Source organism: Ipomoea nil, unplaced genomic scaffold (assembly GCF_001879475.1).
Source record: "Ipomoea nil cultivar Tokyo-kokei standard unplaced genomic scaffold, Asagao_1.1 scaffold1576, whole genome shotgun sequence".
Taxonomy (NCBI): Eukaryota; Viridiplantae; Streptophyta; class Magnoliopsida; order Solanales; family Convolvulaceae; genus Ipomoea; species Ipomoea nil.
Genome location: NW_017618004.1, coordinates 2,573,118 through 2,590,314, shown reverse-complemented (window position 1 = coordinate 2,590,314; position 17,197 = coordinate 2,573,118). Strand labels below are relative to the sequence as shown.

General features: G+C 36.5%; 3 long non-coding RNA genes across 3 annotated transcripts; 2 read left to right on the top strand and 1 right to left on the bottom strand.

The window, feature by feature from the left end:
* The first annotated feature begins 689 nt into the window (after positions 1–689).
* On the top strand, positions 690–9,135 carry LOC109190442. Its single transcript, XR_002055698.1, has 3 exons — positions 690–725; positions 6,945–7,073; positions 9,057–9,135. It is a non-coding gene; the product is annotated as an uncharacterized LOC109190442 (long non-coding RNA).
* LOC109190441 lies at positions 1,487–11,237 on the bottom strand. Its single transcript, XR_002055697.1, has 2 exons — positions 11,203–11,237; positions 1,487–1,607 (listed from the first exon to the last, which is right to left on the bottom strand). It is a non-coding gene; the product is annotated as an uncharacterized LOC109190441 (long non-coding RNA).
* Positions 11,238–12,166: 929 nt separating this feature from the next.
* On the top strand, positions 12,167–15,802 carry LOC109190437. The gene is made up of 3 exons (XR_002055693.1): positions 12,167–12,374; positions 14,342–14,353; positions 15,789–15,802. It is a non-coding gene; the product is annotated as an uncharacterized LOC109190437 (long non-coding RNA).
* The last annotated feature ends 1,395 nt before the right edge of the window (positions 15,803–17,197 follow it).

Below are 17,197 nucleotides of genomic sequence, written 5' to 3'. Positions count from 1 at the left end.
CACTTGAAAATGCTGAAAATAAAACCTGAAAACACAGAAAATCATTTTAAATACTAAAAGAATACTTGAAAAAGCTGAAAATCATTTTTATAATTAAAAAGAACACTTTAAAACACTGAAAATCATTTTAGAAACTAAAAAGCAGAAGTGCTTGCTGTTGTAAACTTGTAACAATTAGGTTATGACTTAGATTTTAGACACTTGAAATCATATAATATTAATAGTACTTAATAAACCAAATAAAAGGAAACCTGGAGTGGTTTTAGTTCTTCTGCAAAAGCATCAATTTCTTGGGCTCCACTAACATACTAAAAGGAAAGTGAAAAATGCATATTATGCCAACCAAGACAATTCTCGGGCTCCACTGACATGCTGAATACACGAATATACCAGTATTACTTAACAGGAGCATAATGCAGAATTTACGGGTTCATAACAAGCAGGAGCTTACCTTCTGCAAGATAGGAAAACTCAAAGCACAAATTTCTTTAGCAGAGCATCTTATCTGAAAGGTAAAATAAGAGACCATGAGGATTGAGCTTTGGCCTCCTCCATTGTAAACAAACTTGAAACATCTAACTACAAGCCAAGTGATGATGTTCTATAATTTAACAGAACTGTGTTGAAGATAGTGTGGTACCTTTTGACGAGGAATTCCCAACAGTATGCCCAACTCATCAAAGCTGCCCAATTTTACATATATAGTACCAAGGCTTCCAAATAATGTTGCTGGTCTTTCATCATTTCCTCCCAAGCCTGCATCAATATATAATCGAGCACAATTCATATAAAATACAAATGTATAGATGGAGATAGTACAAGTTGGAGATCATAGTTGCTCTAGTGGATTTGGAGAGGAGAAAACCATAGGGGGCTAAGCAGTGACGCTCTAGTTGCTCCGTTACTGAACCACTTCACCATTTTCCTACCACAACCAAATCTATACAAACCGCCGCTGCAACTTCAATTCATTTCTAAAACTTCAGCAAACTACAATTAAACTAAATAATAAAAACGCACGAAAATATATAATGTGAGATGGAAAAGAAAATGAAGCAAAGCTTATAGGGTGTTATTGGACGCTGCAGCAGAACCTAATCATCTCTGCCTTTCCATTCACTCAGTGAAGCAAATTAAAGCTTCCAGGCTATATATGTCTCTGCTTCACATATAAGCCCCTCCCCCCTTCAACAAAAATGATACAATTTCCATCACAAAAACAAAAATCAAGGCTTCGCAAATCTCATAGCTGTCAAAAACCATGAGTGAGTACACGATAGTTTTCTGCTCCACTTTTTCCCCATGAAAGCCAAACAAGCCCTTGCACAATTTCCCACATCGAAACCAGATGAGAAATATTCTCTTAATAAATTCCTAGCTAGAATACTGCCTTGCTGTCCTTGGTAGCGCGAGCCTGTAACCCAAGTGGGAGCATTGAGATGGTGGAACAGTTGGGCTTGCCTTGAAGGTTGGGTTGGGGTTGCTATCTACTGGCCTGCCCATTCCAATTGGTGAGTTGTATGGCGGAGTCTCTGCGAAGGCGGAGGCTTCACTGTCCTTAGATCGGAGGGCACCGCGTGAGGCTGGCTTCACAGAGCAGCGATAACCTCCCCCTTTCTGCGGTGGAAGGATAACTGGTCGGTGCAACTTTGGTCCGCCAGCTGCCTGATTGGCTGCCCAGGTGAACCACCATCCACTAATCAAACCATAAAATTTTAACTTTTAGAATTGAAATTTAAAAAAAAAAAAAATTACTTATATTCAAGAAATTGACAGCAAAATGATCAAGAATTACAAATTAGAAAAATTGACAGCAAAATGATCAAGAATTACAAATTAGAAAAATAATTTCAAGAGAGAAGACTGCCCGAACTTGATACAAAAAGCTGTGAGTCTTTCTTTTTTCTTTTTGAAGCACTCATGATTCTTTACAAGATAGTATCTTATCTATATATACTTAGTAAGTGGAGGATTGATCAAATTTTCTTTTAAATTGGAAATTTCAGGAATAGAAAATTGAACAATAAAAAACTTGTATTAAACTCAATTCTCCACATTTGTAAACTCTCTCCATTCCTCCTATTTTTGGCATTTGATAATTTAATTACCAGTTGATTGATCTATGCAATCAAAACCCATATACAAACATGACAGTTCCCACATCGTTCTCAGATGACAAATATGCCTCCCTCACCTGAATCAACATACAACCGAGCACATTCAAAGCAAAATATACAAATTTTATCTTGAATTTTTAAGAAAAAGGTGGAAGTTGTATAGATGGAGAGAGTACAAGTTGGAGATCATAGTAGGTTGATTTGGAGAGGAGAGAACCATCCGGTCGGGAGGATCTGTGCTTCAATTCCTTCAACATTTTCCAACCAGAACCTGTCTATACAAACCTCCATTGCAACTTCAATTCATTTCTAAAACTTCAGCCGTCACAATTCAAACTAAATAATAAAAACGTGTGAAAATAATGTCAGATAGAAATGAATTCATGAAGCAAAGCTTATAGGATGATAGGGTGTGATTGGATGCTGCCAGCAGAACCCATCTCTGTCATTTCATTCAATGAAGCAAAGCTTCCCGGCTCTATAGATTAGGCAGTCTTAGGGATTTAAGTAGGTAAGACATATGGTGGAAACTTGTTTCCTTTTCGTAGTCTTCTAGGTCCTATTTATATGGCTTTGTATTCTCTATTCTATATGACAGTATAAGACAGCATACAACAGTATATTCAGAAATCCTCTCTTTACTTTCGTAACAGACTGTAAATGTTAAAAAAGTAACTCTGAAAAGCTTTTAAAAAACTAAAATGAACACTTGAAAACAATGAAAATAATTTTAAAACTAAAAAGAAAATGCAGAAAATAATTTAAAATACTAAAAATAATACTTGTAAACGCTGAAAATCATTTTAAAAACTAAAAAGAACACTCAAAAAATGCTGAAAATCATTTTTAAAAAACAAAGGGAAAAGAACCCAAAACTGTAGGAAAAACCAGATTAAGATTGTAAATGTTAAAATAGTAACTCTGAAAAGCTTTAAAAAACAAAAATGAACACTTGAAAACAATGACAATAATTTAAAAACTAAAAATAAAACACAGAAAATCATTGAAAATACTAAAATAATACTTGAAAACGCTGAAAATCATTTTAAAGACTAAAAGAACACTCAAAAATAGGCTACCTCCTACCATGCATGCCCTTGCTATAGGGCCATGTACGAGACAAAAATAGGCTCACATGGGCACTTCGTTGGCTCGTCGCCCCTCGGTGCCTAGTCATAGTCGGTAGTAGGCCGTTGGGCGCAGGCGGGCTCAGCCGCCTTGCCACTAAGAATGGGAAGAGGTCATGTTTTACTTTGCCTTATTTTATAGAGAGCAGGAATTGTATCTGGTGTAAGTCTCAAGTAGGAGAATGTGCTCTAAAACCCTAAAAGAACAAGAGGACATATTAGAAGCTATTTGGCTTGGTGATCCCTTATTCAAATGAAGTTTATCGATCCTAACGAGGTTGCAATTCCGGGTTCACCCCTCTTACTCTATCTACATTCATCTTCACTAACAAGGGTTGTTCCCATTCCCACATAATGAGTGTCTCATATTTCATTTTAGAAGAGGAGGAGCCAAAATTAACACTTTGTTGAAGCAACATTGTCTGACCTTTCATTGTTTCCAGCTTCTTCAATCCCAGCCTGCATTTCTCATGCTCATTCCCCTCTGTTCTCTTCTTCTCTCTTTTCTCCCCTTGATAGCAACAACATTTAGAATCTAAATGATTTTTGATCTCACGTGAAAGCAATATCTGCTATTCTGCAATGTCCTACAATATCAGAAAAATACAAGTGTTAACATATATGTTCCATTAGAATCACTTAGTTCAAGACTTCAAGTAATTAGAATAGCAATATACAACTCAAACACTTATAACTCAGCAAAAACTTGCAAAGCAATTCCTCAATCCAAAAAATCAAAGGTCATACCATGGATAACGGCAACTGCCCGAGTTGAATTTCCCATAAATAATTAGGCGTTATTCCAAGGTACTGATTGGGAGCACCTCCAATTGAAAGAGATTGCTGATACTCTTTCACCATCACAATTGCCTCTACGTAAACTGCCTACATTATTATTTATCCATTATCGATAAAAGCATCAAATTGTACACAAAGTAGCATGACAAAAAATCTGTATGCATAACCTATCTCAAATCACAATCCTAATTTCCCCTAAACTCAATAAACGATCAAAACTACTAAATTTTACATATATAGTACCAAGGCTTCCAAATAATGTCGCCGCACTTTCATCATTTCCTCCCAAGCCTGCATCAATATATAATCGAGCACATTTCATATAAAATACAAATAAAAATACAAGTGTATAGATGGAGAGAGTACAAGTTGGAGATGATAGTTGCTCTAGTGGATTTGGAGAGGAGAAAACCATCGGGGGCTAAGCAGTGACGCTCTAGTTGCTCCATTACTGAACCCCTTCACCATTTTCCTACCACAACCAAATCTATACAAACCGCCGCTGCAACTTCAATTCCTTTCTATAACCTCAGCAAAGTACAATTAAACTAAAAAATAAAAACGTATGAAAATATATAATGTGAGATCGAAATGAAAATGAAGCAAAGCTTATAGGGTGTGATTAGATGCTGCCAGCAGAACCCAATCATCTCTGCCATTCCATTCACTCAGTGAAGTGAAGCAAACTAAAGCTTACAGGCTATATATGTCTCTGCTTCACATATAAGCCCTTCCCCCCTTCAACAAAAATGATACAATATCCATCACAAAAACAAAATTCAAGAACCATGAGTGAGTACACGATAGTTGTCTGCCCCACTTTTTTCCCCATGAAAGCCAAACAAGCCCTTGCCCAATTTCCCACATCAAAACCAAATGAGAAATATTTTCTCTTAATAAATCCCTAGCTAGAAGAATTGCTTGCTGGGCTTGGTAGCATGAGCTTGTGACCCAAGTGGGGGCATTAAGATGGTGGAACAGTTGGGCTTGCCTTAAAGGTTGGGTTGGGTTGCTATCTACTGGCTTGCCTGTTCCAAGTGGTGAGTTGTATGGTGGAGTCTCTGCGAAGGCGGAGGCTTCACTGTCCTTAGATTGGAGGGCACTGCATGAGGCTGGCTTCACAGAGCAGCGATAACCTCCTCCTCTCTACGGTGGAAGGATAAGGTGCAACCTCAGTCCACTAGTGCCTGATGGGTTGCTTAGGTGAACCACCATCTTTTTCTTTTGGGGCCACACAGCCAATAAACCCCTCCCTTTACAACAATGAAGAAAAACACTGTAGTCTAAGTGGGAGGGAATGTGAAGTCCTTTTCACATCTTTTCTTTACCATTATAATTATGTATGTTTAGCTCAATTTAAAAAAATTACAATTTAGAAAAACACTTTTTAGGTAAAATTATTTAAAATTTCAAATGATTTTTTAAATTTAAATATTCAAAATGTTTATGAATGTGTTTAATATTGGGACTCCTTAATAGCAGCAATGTTGTACTATATATGTAAACTGTATTTGTCTACAAGGATTCAATATTTTCTCACATTTGTTTATATTGTTTTGTCTCCTTCAAACAACTCAATTCCTGCTGCTAAGACCTCTTCAAGCAAGTTGGTACCATTGCTCTTGCTATTGATGCCGCTAAAAATTAATTGTGTAGAAAATATCTATGGGGAATTTGGTTAGAGTATCAAAATTGGAACTAGAATCGCTAAGACCCCTTCAAGCAAGCTGGTACCATTGTTCTTGCTATTAATGCCGCTAAAAATATCTAAGGGCCGTTTGGTTAAAGTATCAAAATTAGAATTAGAATTGCAATCAAAACTCAATCCTCGTGAAGCATGTCGCGAATAAAGCATCAGACTGGAAACCACTCAGAAGCTAGAATTTCCTTGATAAAGCATCAGACTAGAAGAGGTAAAGTACTAAACTCACATGCATATTTATGCTGATGTTGCAACTTTATATCTTTGACAAGCTTGCTAACCACTCTTATAAGTATCAGCTCCAAAACGTTGAATGGAAACACAGATTATATGTCAGCATGCTGAGAAACAAAGTTCTTTACATCAGTGGAAGGCACAATCCAGTCCAGAGATCAAGAAGAGGAAAGTGCAGATAAAAGGCTGAAAGAGATCTATACATTGTAATATTCTTCAAATTTTCTACCGATGAACATAAATCTTCACGCAGAAATGCTTCTTCTCTCTCAATCTCCTCAATTACATACTTTACCTAGTTTAGATGATTAGTTAGATAACCTGTCTCAGAGCTATACAATGAAGTATTTTAGAGAACAATCTATATAAATATATCTCCACTCCTCCACTGGCTTCAGTTTTTGATGTCCTTTAAAAAAACTCTGTAATGAAGTAAAAGCTGAAATGGCAGATGCTAGAGTAACAAAATTGTGCCACATGCCATGTTATGTTAGTATTGATCAAGGCCACAATCAATGATTATTTAAATTATTTAATACCATTTAGATTATTTAAATAAATAATTTATAAACTAGAGTTGAAGTGGCAAATGGTTCACAAAAAGGATGAATTTTTAAAAGATTTGCTGCAGAAAGAGCTTGCTCATACTTTTCCACCAATGCAATTGCCTCTATGTAAAACTGCCTACATTATTTATCCATAATCCATAAAAGGATCAAATTGTACTCAAATTAGAATGAAAATAATAATAATAATAATAATAATAATAATAATAATAATAATAATAATAATAATAATAATAATAATAATAATAAAATTCTCAAATCACAACCCTAATTTCCCCTAAATTCAATATATAATCAAAACTGCAAAATTTAACATATATTGCACCCATGCTTCCAAATAATGCAGCCGCTCTTTCCTCATCTCCTCCCTCGCAGCATCGCCTGCATCAACTTGAACCAGTCTATATGAACTGCTGCTGCAACTTCAATTCATTTCTAAAACTTTAGCCGCTACAACTTAAACTAAATAATAAAAACGTATGAAAATATATAATGTGAGATGGAAATGAAAATGAAGCAAAGCTTATAGGTTTTGAATGGATGCTGCCAGCAGAAGTCCAATCATATCTGCCATTCCATTCAGGGAAGCAAAGCTTCCAAGCTATGTCTCTGCAATTTCATTCAGTGAACAAAAATGATACAATTTTCATCACGAAATTAAAATAAAAATCAAGGCTTCATCTACATACCTAAGTTTTGTCGAACAATATGATACACCGCAAAAATCATGAGTACACGATAGTTGTCTGCTCCATTTTTATCCCATGACCAGCCCTTGCACAATATCCCACATCGAAACCAGATGAAGAATATGTTCTCTTAATAAGTCCCTAGCTAGAAGAATTGCATGCTGGGCTTGGTAGCATGAGCCTATAACCCGAGTGGGAGCATTAAGATGGTGGAACAGTTGAGCTTGCCGTGAAGGCTGGGCTTGGTATGCTATCTTCTGGCCTGCCCATTCCAAGTGGTGAGTTGATGTAGGAGTCTCCACGAAGGTGGAGGCTTCTCTGTCTTTAGAACGGAGGGTACCGCGTGAGGCTGGCTTCACAGAGCAGCGAAGACCTCCTCCTCTCTGCAGTGGAAGGATAACGGGCCAGTGCATCTTCAGTCCACTAGCGCCTGATTGGCTGTCCAAATTGAACCACCATCTTTTTACCTGTTGGCCAAGTTAGCATGGGCGGCCACACAGCCCAATAAAGCCTTTACAACAGTTAGAGAGCTAAATGGGAGTGTGAAGTGTTCCGGGGTAGCATGGGCAACAAGAACATTTTTTACCTTCATTTTCTAAATTTAATATTTTAGATAAAATTATTCAAAATTTCAAATGATTCTAAAATTGATATATTCAGAATATTTGTAAATGTGTTTAGTATTGGGACTCCTTAATAAAAACAATTATATATGTAAATTGTATTAGCATGGGCCACACAGCCCAATAAAGCCTTTACAACTGTAACTTATATGGACTTGGGTATATAACACAGTAACATACCAAGTGCACATAAAATACAACTAATAATTGGGAGTTGAGTAGCATACACTACTAAACTATAAAGCATATGTCGAAAAATTCAAGTTCATTTCAACTTGCTGAACTGTCCAAAGCATATTTTCCAATTTCTGCAAAATGAACTAAAAAATTATATGAATTTAATTATCTGGAAAGCGTAAAGGGAGTAGTAGAGTAGAACATTTTACTCAAAACATATTTCTTTACCTTAACTATGTCACAGAATTGTCTGGCGATCATGTTGGAGTGAGGATCACGTACACCTGAAAACTCATTTAGACGGGTGATCTATTGCAAATAATTAAATATGACTCAATTTTCATGGTGGTATGTAATAGAAATATTCACTTGCAGTGTTCAAATTCACATATTTTTATGCCGATGCTGCAACTTTATATCTTTCACAAGCTTGATAAGCATGTACTCCAAGTATCTGCTTCAAAACCTTGAATGGAAACACAAGTTATATCTCAGTATCCTGAGAAACAAAGTTCTTTAACTCGGAGGAAGACACAATTCAGTCCATAATTATTATATGCTGAGAAACAAAGTTCTTTAACATTCAACCAGTGGACAATAGTGAATAAAAAGATAGCCTCCTTAGCATTAGCAAGCATATAAAAGAGAGAAAGATTCGAACTGAAGAATGAAGATGGATGAAAGTGCAGTGTAGGAGCAAAAACCATAAATGAATGGAAGGAAGGTTATTGCAATGCTTGCTGACATACCAATTCAATGTCATCTATCGCATGACAAAAAATGTGTATGCTTATATAATCTCAACTCACAACCCTAATTTCCCCTAAACTCAATAAATGATCAAAACTGCTAAATTTTAGATATATAGTACCATGGCTTCCAAATAATGCTGAAGCCTTTCGTCATTTCCTCCCTCGCCTGCATCTATCAATATATGATCGAGCACATTTCTAAACTAAACAATAAAAACATATGAAAATAATGTGAGATGGAAATAAAGATGAAGCAAATTAAAGCATATAGGGTGTGATTGGATGCTGCCAGCAGAACCCAATCATCTCTGCCTTTCCATTCAGTGAAGCAAATTAAAAACCATGCATAAACATTAGTACATGCATGATAGTTCTCTGCTCCATCTTTTCCCCATGAAAGCCAAACAAGTCCTCGCACAATTCCCACATCGAAATCAGATGAGAAATTTGTTCTCTTAATAAGTCCCTAGCTAGAAGCATCACTTGCTGGGCTTAGTAGCGCAAGCCTGTAACCCCAGTGGGAGCATTAAGATGGTGGAAAATTGGCCTAGTGGGTTGACGGGAAGTTTCTCTGCGAAGGTGGAGGCAAGAGACCGAGGTGCCTCGGCCTTCAGATTACCAGCGTGTTCCTCCCTTCTCTCTGCGCTGCAAGTGTAACTGGCTGGTCATCCCCCCTAATAAAACCACCTATCTTTCCCTTATTTTTTTCTTTAGGAAAAGGATCAAAATTTCAAACATTCACCAATAAAGGCAACATAACATTCAACCAGTGGACAATAGTGAAGGCTGAGGTAAGTGTGGGAGGTACCTTGGCCTTCAGATCGGGAAGCCCCACGTGAAGCCGGCTTCACCTTATATGAATGTGTGCGGCTTAAAAAAGGAGTAATTAAACAAAAATAATTCTTTTTCATTTTCATTCCAAGAAACAATAGTGAAATTATTGATCAAGACCACAGTCAAAGAGTATGGATTGGTATAATACCCCATACCATTTAGATCATTTAAATAAATAATCCATAAACTAGAGTTGATTATAAATTAGTGATGATCTATATTCATAAATCATATCCAGGTTTTCTTTTAGTAATACTTAACATATAAAATTTTTCGGCCATCATTGAAAAATTGTTCTATGTTTGTCATGTTGACAGAGATAAACTTCATTTATATTTGAGTTTTGGAAGAGTTAAAGATCAGAGGGGAATATCGAATATGTACTTAAACAATTACTTAATCATCTATAGCAACATCTGCTAACTTTTCACATTGTCAAAAATCTTCCTTGTTGCAAGTAAAAATGTTGTTTTTAACTCCACTAACCTGTAGTATATTGCCATGAGCTTAGTCACAATGCTTGTAGCAATTCCCACGAACCTTTGTTCAAGCAACGTCGTCTGACCTTTCATTGTTTCCAGCTTCTTCAATCCCTGCATTTCTCATGCTCATTCCCCTCTGTTCTCTTCTTCTCTCTTTTCTCCCCTTGATCATGACAGAGTAATTCATAAATAAGTGTATAACAAGAATATAATGTGGGTACAGAATGTGGGAAAAACCATTCTGGGTATTTGATTACCAGTTGATGGATCTATCTGTGGAATAAAAGTTTGGTCAGATGTAAACTCTACAGCTCAAGACTGGCAGGATAAGTCCAAATTAATTTTGATTTGCAATAGCATATATATCTAAAACATTCACCAATCTATAAATAGTTTTAAATATTTCATTTGACACCCAAACTATTAACATTCAACTAGTGGACAATACTGGATAGAGAGATAACCTAAGCATCAGCAAGCATATATATAAGGTGGATGAAAGTGCAGTACGTGTAAGAGCAAAAACCATAAATGAATGGAAGGAAGGTTATTGCAATGCTAGCTGACATACCAATTCAATGTCATCTATAGCAAAACAAATTCTTGGCCCATTTTACTTTACTTTGAGCATATATATAAGTGTGGGTTCCTCTAAATATGAAAATTGCTACAAAGTATAGTTTTAAGGGTGATGCTTTCAGCAAAATTCATCTCTGCCAGCAGAACCCATCTCATAGCGATCAAAAACCAAACATAAACATGAGTACATGATGATAGTTCTCTGCTCCATTTTTCCCCATGGGAAACAAGTCCTAGCACAAATTCCCACATCGAAACCTGATGAGAAATATGTTTTCTTAATAAACGCCTAGCTAGGAAGTTTGATCGCTGGGCTTGGTAGCGCAAGCTTGTAACCCGAGTGGGAGCATTATGATGGTGGAACAATTGGGCCTTCCTTGAAGGTTGGGTTTGGGTTGCTACCTACTAGCTTGTCCATTCCAAGTGGTGAGTTGGGCGGTGGAGTCTTTGCAAAGGCAGAGGCTTCTTAGCCCTTAGATTGGAGGGTACTGCGTGAGGCTGGCTTCACAGAGCAGCGAAAACCTCCTCCTCTCTGCAGTGGAAGGATAACAGGCTGGGGCATTCTAAGCCCACAAATGCCACCATCTTTTTAGCCCAATATGAAGTTTTTCCGGTATTAAAACTTAGAAGAAAAGGGGTGGTGCACTGAAGGGAAAGAAGTCCATACATTGTAATATTCTGCAAATTTTCTGTCCGATGAATATAAATCTTCACGCAAAGATGCTTCTTCTCTCTCAACGTCCTCCTCAATTGCCAACTTTACTCTGTTTAGATGATCAGTTAGATAACTTGTCTTAGAGCTATACAATGAAGAATTGTAGAGATAAAAATCTATATAAATATATCTCGACTCTTCCCCTGGCTTCAGTTTTTGCAGAGTCCTTTTAAAAAAACTCTTGTAATGAAATAAAGTTTAAAAGCTAAAATGGCAGATGCTAGAGTAGATTGTGCCACATGCCAAGTTATGTTATTATTGATCAAGGCCACAATCAAACAATATGGATTGTATAATACCAATTAGATTAATCAAGTAAATAATCCATAAACTAGAGTTGATTATAAATTATTCATGATGTAAAGTCTACAGCTCAAGACAGGTAGGATAAGCCCAAATCAATTTTGATTTGCAATAGCATATATCTCAAACATTCACCAATCTATAAAGGCAACATAACATTCAACCAGTGGACGATAGTGGATAGAAAGATAGCTTAAGCATCAGCAAGCTAAGACATATAAAACAGAGAAAGATTGAAAGTCAAGAATGAAGATGGATGAAAGTGTAGGAGCAAAAACTATAAATAAATGGAAGGAAGGTTGAATGGAGTTTAGTTTCCCATTCAGGGAAGCAAAGCTTCCAAGCTGTCTCTGCAATTTCATTCAGTGAACAAAAATGATACAATTTTCATCACAAAATTAAAATAAAAATCAAGACTTCATCTACATACCTAAGTTTTGGTGAACAATATGATACACCACCGCAGAAAACCACGAGTACACGATAGTTGTCTGCTCCATTTTTTCCCCATGAAAGCCAAACCAGCCCTCGCACAATTCCCACATCGAAACCAGATGAAGAATATGTTCTCTTAATAACTCCCTAGCTAGAAGAATTGCTTGCTGGGCTTGGTAGCGCAAGCTTGTAACCCGAGTGGGAGCATTATGATGGTGGAACAGTTGAGCTTGCCCTGAAGGTTGGGCTTAGTATGCTATCTTCTGGCCTGCCCATTCCAAGTAGTGAGTTGATGGAGGAGTTTCCACGAAGGTGGAGGCTTCTGTGTCCTTAGAACGGAGGGTACTGCGTGAGGCTGGCTTCACAGAGCAGCGAAGACCTCCTCCTCTCTGCAGTGGAAGGATAATGGGCTGGTGCATATTCAGTCCACTAGTGCCTGATTGGCTGTCCAAATTGAACCACCATCTTTTTACCTGTTGGCCAAGTTAGCATGGGCCACACAGCCCAATAAAGCCTTTACAACAGTTAGAGAGCTAAATGGGAGTGTGAAGTGTTCGGCCATGTTAGCATGGGCAACAAGAACATTTTTTTCCAAATTTAATATTTTAGATAAAATTATTCAAAATTTCAAATGATTTTAAAATTGAAATATTCAGAATATTTGTGAATGTGTTTAGTATTGGGACTCCTTAATAAAAGCAACATTGTATTATATATGTGAATTGTATTTGCCTACAATTCAACTAGAGTTGATTATAAATTAGTCATGATCCATATTCATAAATCACATCCAGGTTTTCTTTTAGTAATACCTAACATATAAACTTTTTTCTGCCATCATTGAAAAATTGTTTGAGGTTTGTCATGTTGACAAATAACTTCATTTATATTTGAGTTTTGGAAGGGTTAAAGATCAGAGGGGAATCAGATGTGATTAAATTATTGCTTAATAGTTCCATGTAGACAGAGCCAATATGGTATCCCGAAAAAATAAAATTCATTCATAAATAACAGTATAACAAGAATATAGTTTGGGGAGAGAAGGCGGGAAATACCTTTCTGGAAGACGAGCTTTTGATAAGATACACCAATCTAAAAAGGCAATAGCATATATCTCAAAAAACATTCACCAATCTATTAATGCAACATAGCTTTAGATATTTCATTTGACACCCAAACTACTAACATTCACCTAGTGGACAATAGTGAATAGAAAGATAGCCTAAACATCAGCAATCATATAAAACAGAGATAGAATGAATCAATGAAGATGGATGAAAGTGCAGTGTAGGAGCAAAAACCATAAATGAAGGGTTCAGCATAGATGTGTTCCTCTAAATATGGAATTTGCGACAAAGTATAATTTTAAGGGTGATGCTTCAGCAAAATTCATCTTTTTAAATATCTTTCTGAATTGAAGTGGCAAATGGTTCAGAAAAAAGGATGAATTTTTAAAAGATTTGCTGCAGAAAGCACTTGCTGATACTCTTCCACCAATGCAATTGCCTCTATGTAAAGTGTAAAACTGCCTACATTATTTATCCATAATCCATAAAAAGGTCAAATTGTACTCAAATTAGAATGAAAAAAAATAAGCATAATCTCAAATCACAATCCTAATTTCCCCTAAACTCTATATAATCAAAACTGCAAAATTTTACATATATAGCACCCATGATTCCAAATAATGCGGCCGATTCTTTCCTCATCTCCTCCCTCGCGGCCTCGCCTGCATCAACATACATCCAACCACATTTGAATGAAATACAAATTTTCTCTCGGAACTTTTAGTAAAAAAAAAAATGTGGAAGTTATAAAGATGGAGAGAAAGCATGAGGGGCTAAGCAACTGATCGATCAGCAGAGTAACGTCCACCGGGAGGTTCTGTGCTCCGTTACTGAGTCCCTTCACCTTTTTCCGACCACAACCAGTCTATACGAACCGCCGCTGCAACTTCAATTCATTTCTAAGTTATTGGTGAACAATGATTCAACGCAAAAACCATGAGTACACGATACTTCTCTGCTCCATTTTTTGCTATGAAACCCAAGCATGTCCTCGAACAACTTCCCACATGGAAATTACAGCAGAAATATTTTGTCTTATTAACGCCGTAGTTAGGAGAATTGCTCGCTGGGCTTGGTAACGCAAGTCTGTAACCCGAGTGGGAGCATTAAGATAGTGGGAACAATTGGGCATGCCTTGAAGGCTGGGCTGGGGGTGCTATCTTCTGGCCTGCCCGTTCCAAGTGGTGAGTTGTGCTGTGGAATCTCTGCGAAGGCGGAGGCTCCTCGGCCTTTAGATCGGAGGGCACCGCGTGAGGCTGGCTTCACAGAGCAGCGAAAACCTCCTCCTTTCTGCAGTGGAAGGATAACAGGGCCGGTGCAGTCCTTGGTCCATTAGCGCCTGATGGGCCTCCCAAATTGAACCACCATCTTTTTAATTTTTCATTCGGACGCATGCGAATCTCTCCTCGGCAAGGTGCAGCAGCAGTGGAGGCGTTGAGCTATCAGCTATGGAGAGGACGAGCTGCGTGTTGCGGAGCACCGAAGCTGCTAATCTGCTAATGGGGAAAATATTATTACATAAAAAAGGAGTTTGGTGGAGGAATATTTGGACAATCTGCTAGAATAAAACACACACACACACACTATGTCACTATTCACCATAGCGGAGAGAATATGACGTGAATCATGTTGATAACGTATTATAAATTGATCTTTTTAACTCAATCTTTTGAGATGATTTTGTCGTAGTTGTACGCAAGAACAATATGAAAAGAAAAATAAAGAGAAGATCAAAAAATTGAAGGAACCACTCTTTCTTTCATTAATAACTGACAAGAGTATATATTTGAAAAATAAAGAGAAGATCAAAAAATTGAAGGAACCACTCTTTCTTTCATTAATAATTGACAAGAGTATATATATAATATATACAAGTTAATACCATCTACAACTTCCGAGTATAGCAGTTTTGTCACGTTTAGTCCTACACTTTCAAATTATCACACATGATTCTTCGACTTTCAAATTGTTATCATCTATGGTCCAAGTTAACCACCCATAGTCCTTCAACTATAAAATTTTAACCACCCATGGTCCTTCCAAGAGGACCGCGATTGGTTAAATTTCGAAAGTTGAATGACCATGGGTGATTAACTTGGATTAGAGATGGTAACAATTTGAAAGTCGAAAGATCATAGTAGTAATTTGAAAGTTTAAAACTAAACGTGACAAAATCAGTATAGCACAATCCAGAACAGTAAAGTTATCTGGCAGAAGTTCTTGCTGCTGTAACAATTAGGTTAACCAAATAAAAAGAAACCTGGTGTGGTTTTAGTTCTCCAGCAAAAGCATCAATTTCAGGTTTGAATTTGTTGGAGGTAGAGCAGAATGCAGAATTTATGGATTCATAACAAGCAGGAGCATACCTTCTGCAAGATTGGATAAATTTTCAACTTTGAGCAGCGCTCATCCTATGGAATGATAAAGAAAAAATTAGTCAGATTCCAGAATGTTACAAAATAAATTCCATATACGGGGTTTCAAGTTGTATATATAGATGGAGAGAGTACAAATTGGAGATGATATATAGTTGATGTAGTGGATTTGGAGAGGAGAGAAGCATAGGGGGCTAAGCAGTGACGCTCTAGTTGCTCTGTTACTGAACCCCTTCACCATTTTCCTACCACAACCAAATCTATACAAACCGCCGCTGCAACTTCAATTCATTTCTAAAACTTCAGCAAACTACAATTAAACTAAATAATAAAACAAATGAAAATATATAATGTGAGATGGAAATGAACTTATATAGGGTGTGATTGGACGCTGCCAGCACTCAGCAGAATCCAATCATCTCTGTCATTTCGTTCACTCGCTTCCAGGCTATATATGTCTCTGCTTCACATATAAGCCCCTCACCTCTTCAACAAAAATGATACAATTTCCATCACAAAAACAAAAATCAAGGCTTCGCAAATCTAATAGCTGTCAAAAACCATGAGTGAATAACATTTTTTTTCATTCATAAATTATACTTTGTCGCAATTTCCATATTTAGAGGAACACATCTATGCAACTATGCTCAAAGAAAATATATGAATGGACTCCTTAATAGTAGATGTGAGACTTTAAAAATGATAGCATTTTTTTTTTTTTTTTGAAATTTTTTCTTTCTTCATTTTCCATTCCAATAAATATTGTTAGGAAATAACATTTTTCATTCCTTCATAATATGAATCTCATTCAAAGACATCCAAAAAAGTAAACCAATCAAAGTAATTAATTTTTAATCCAATAATATAATCCAAACCTTTTCAACAGTCATATCATGAAGTCACGAGCTTAACAAGTAACTAGTAGTTGGGTTATATAACAAGATTATTAGTATAATAATTTTAATATTTAGGCACTTCTCGACCTTTAAGGTCATGAAATCGGCCAATTTGTCAATACTATGTGTTATATACTCATATAAAAAACATATCAATTCTATTATTATTCTCTATACATTACATTATTATCTAACACACGTCATGATCAACTAGTCACACACTACCAAATCAAATTTGTTGATGAGATTCTAACATTGTGATCCCTACTATGATTATAAATAGAGGCCACCGTCAACTAGTTGAGTGATATGATTTTCACTTTCTAGTATACTTTCTGACCTAACAAAGCCTTTCAAACTCATTTTGTATTTAGAAAATTGAATTTTAACTTATTAATTCTATTAAAAAGAATACATCTTCCGATCCACATTTTACTACAATCATATATCTCTTTTAATTTATTTATTTAAATGAACATTAATTTGTTAATTGTTATGTCATTTGTATTTAGAGATGAAAAATGTTAACGTGGTCTCTCTCTGAGTTTCCCTTAGAGAGTTTTCTCCCTAGTTCTCTAGGGTCACTACCCCATTATGGCTGATTATCCCCCACTATGGCGTTCTTTCCTCTCCCACGATGCAGTCCTCCACGTTCTCCTCTGCATGCTATTTACGTATGCGATCATTCCAGCTTTCGATCACATCATTCCATCACTCGGCACCATA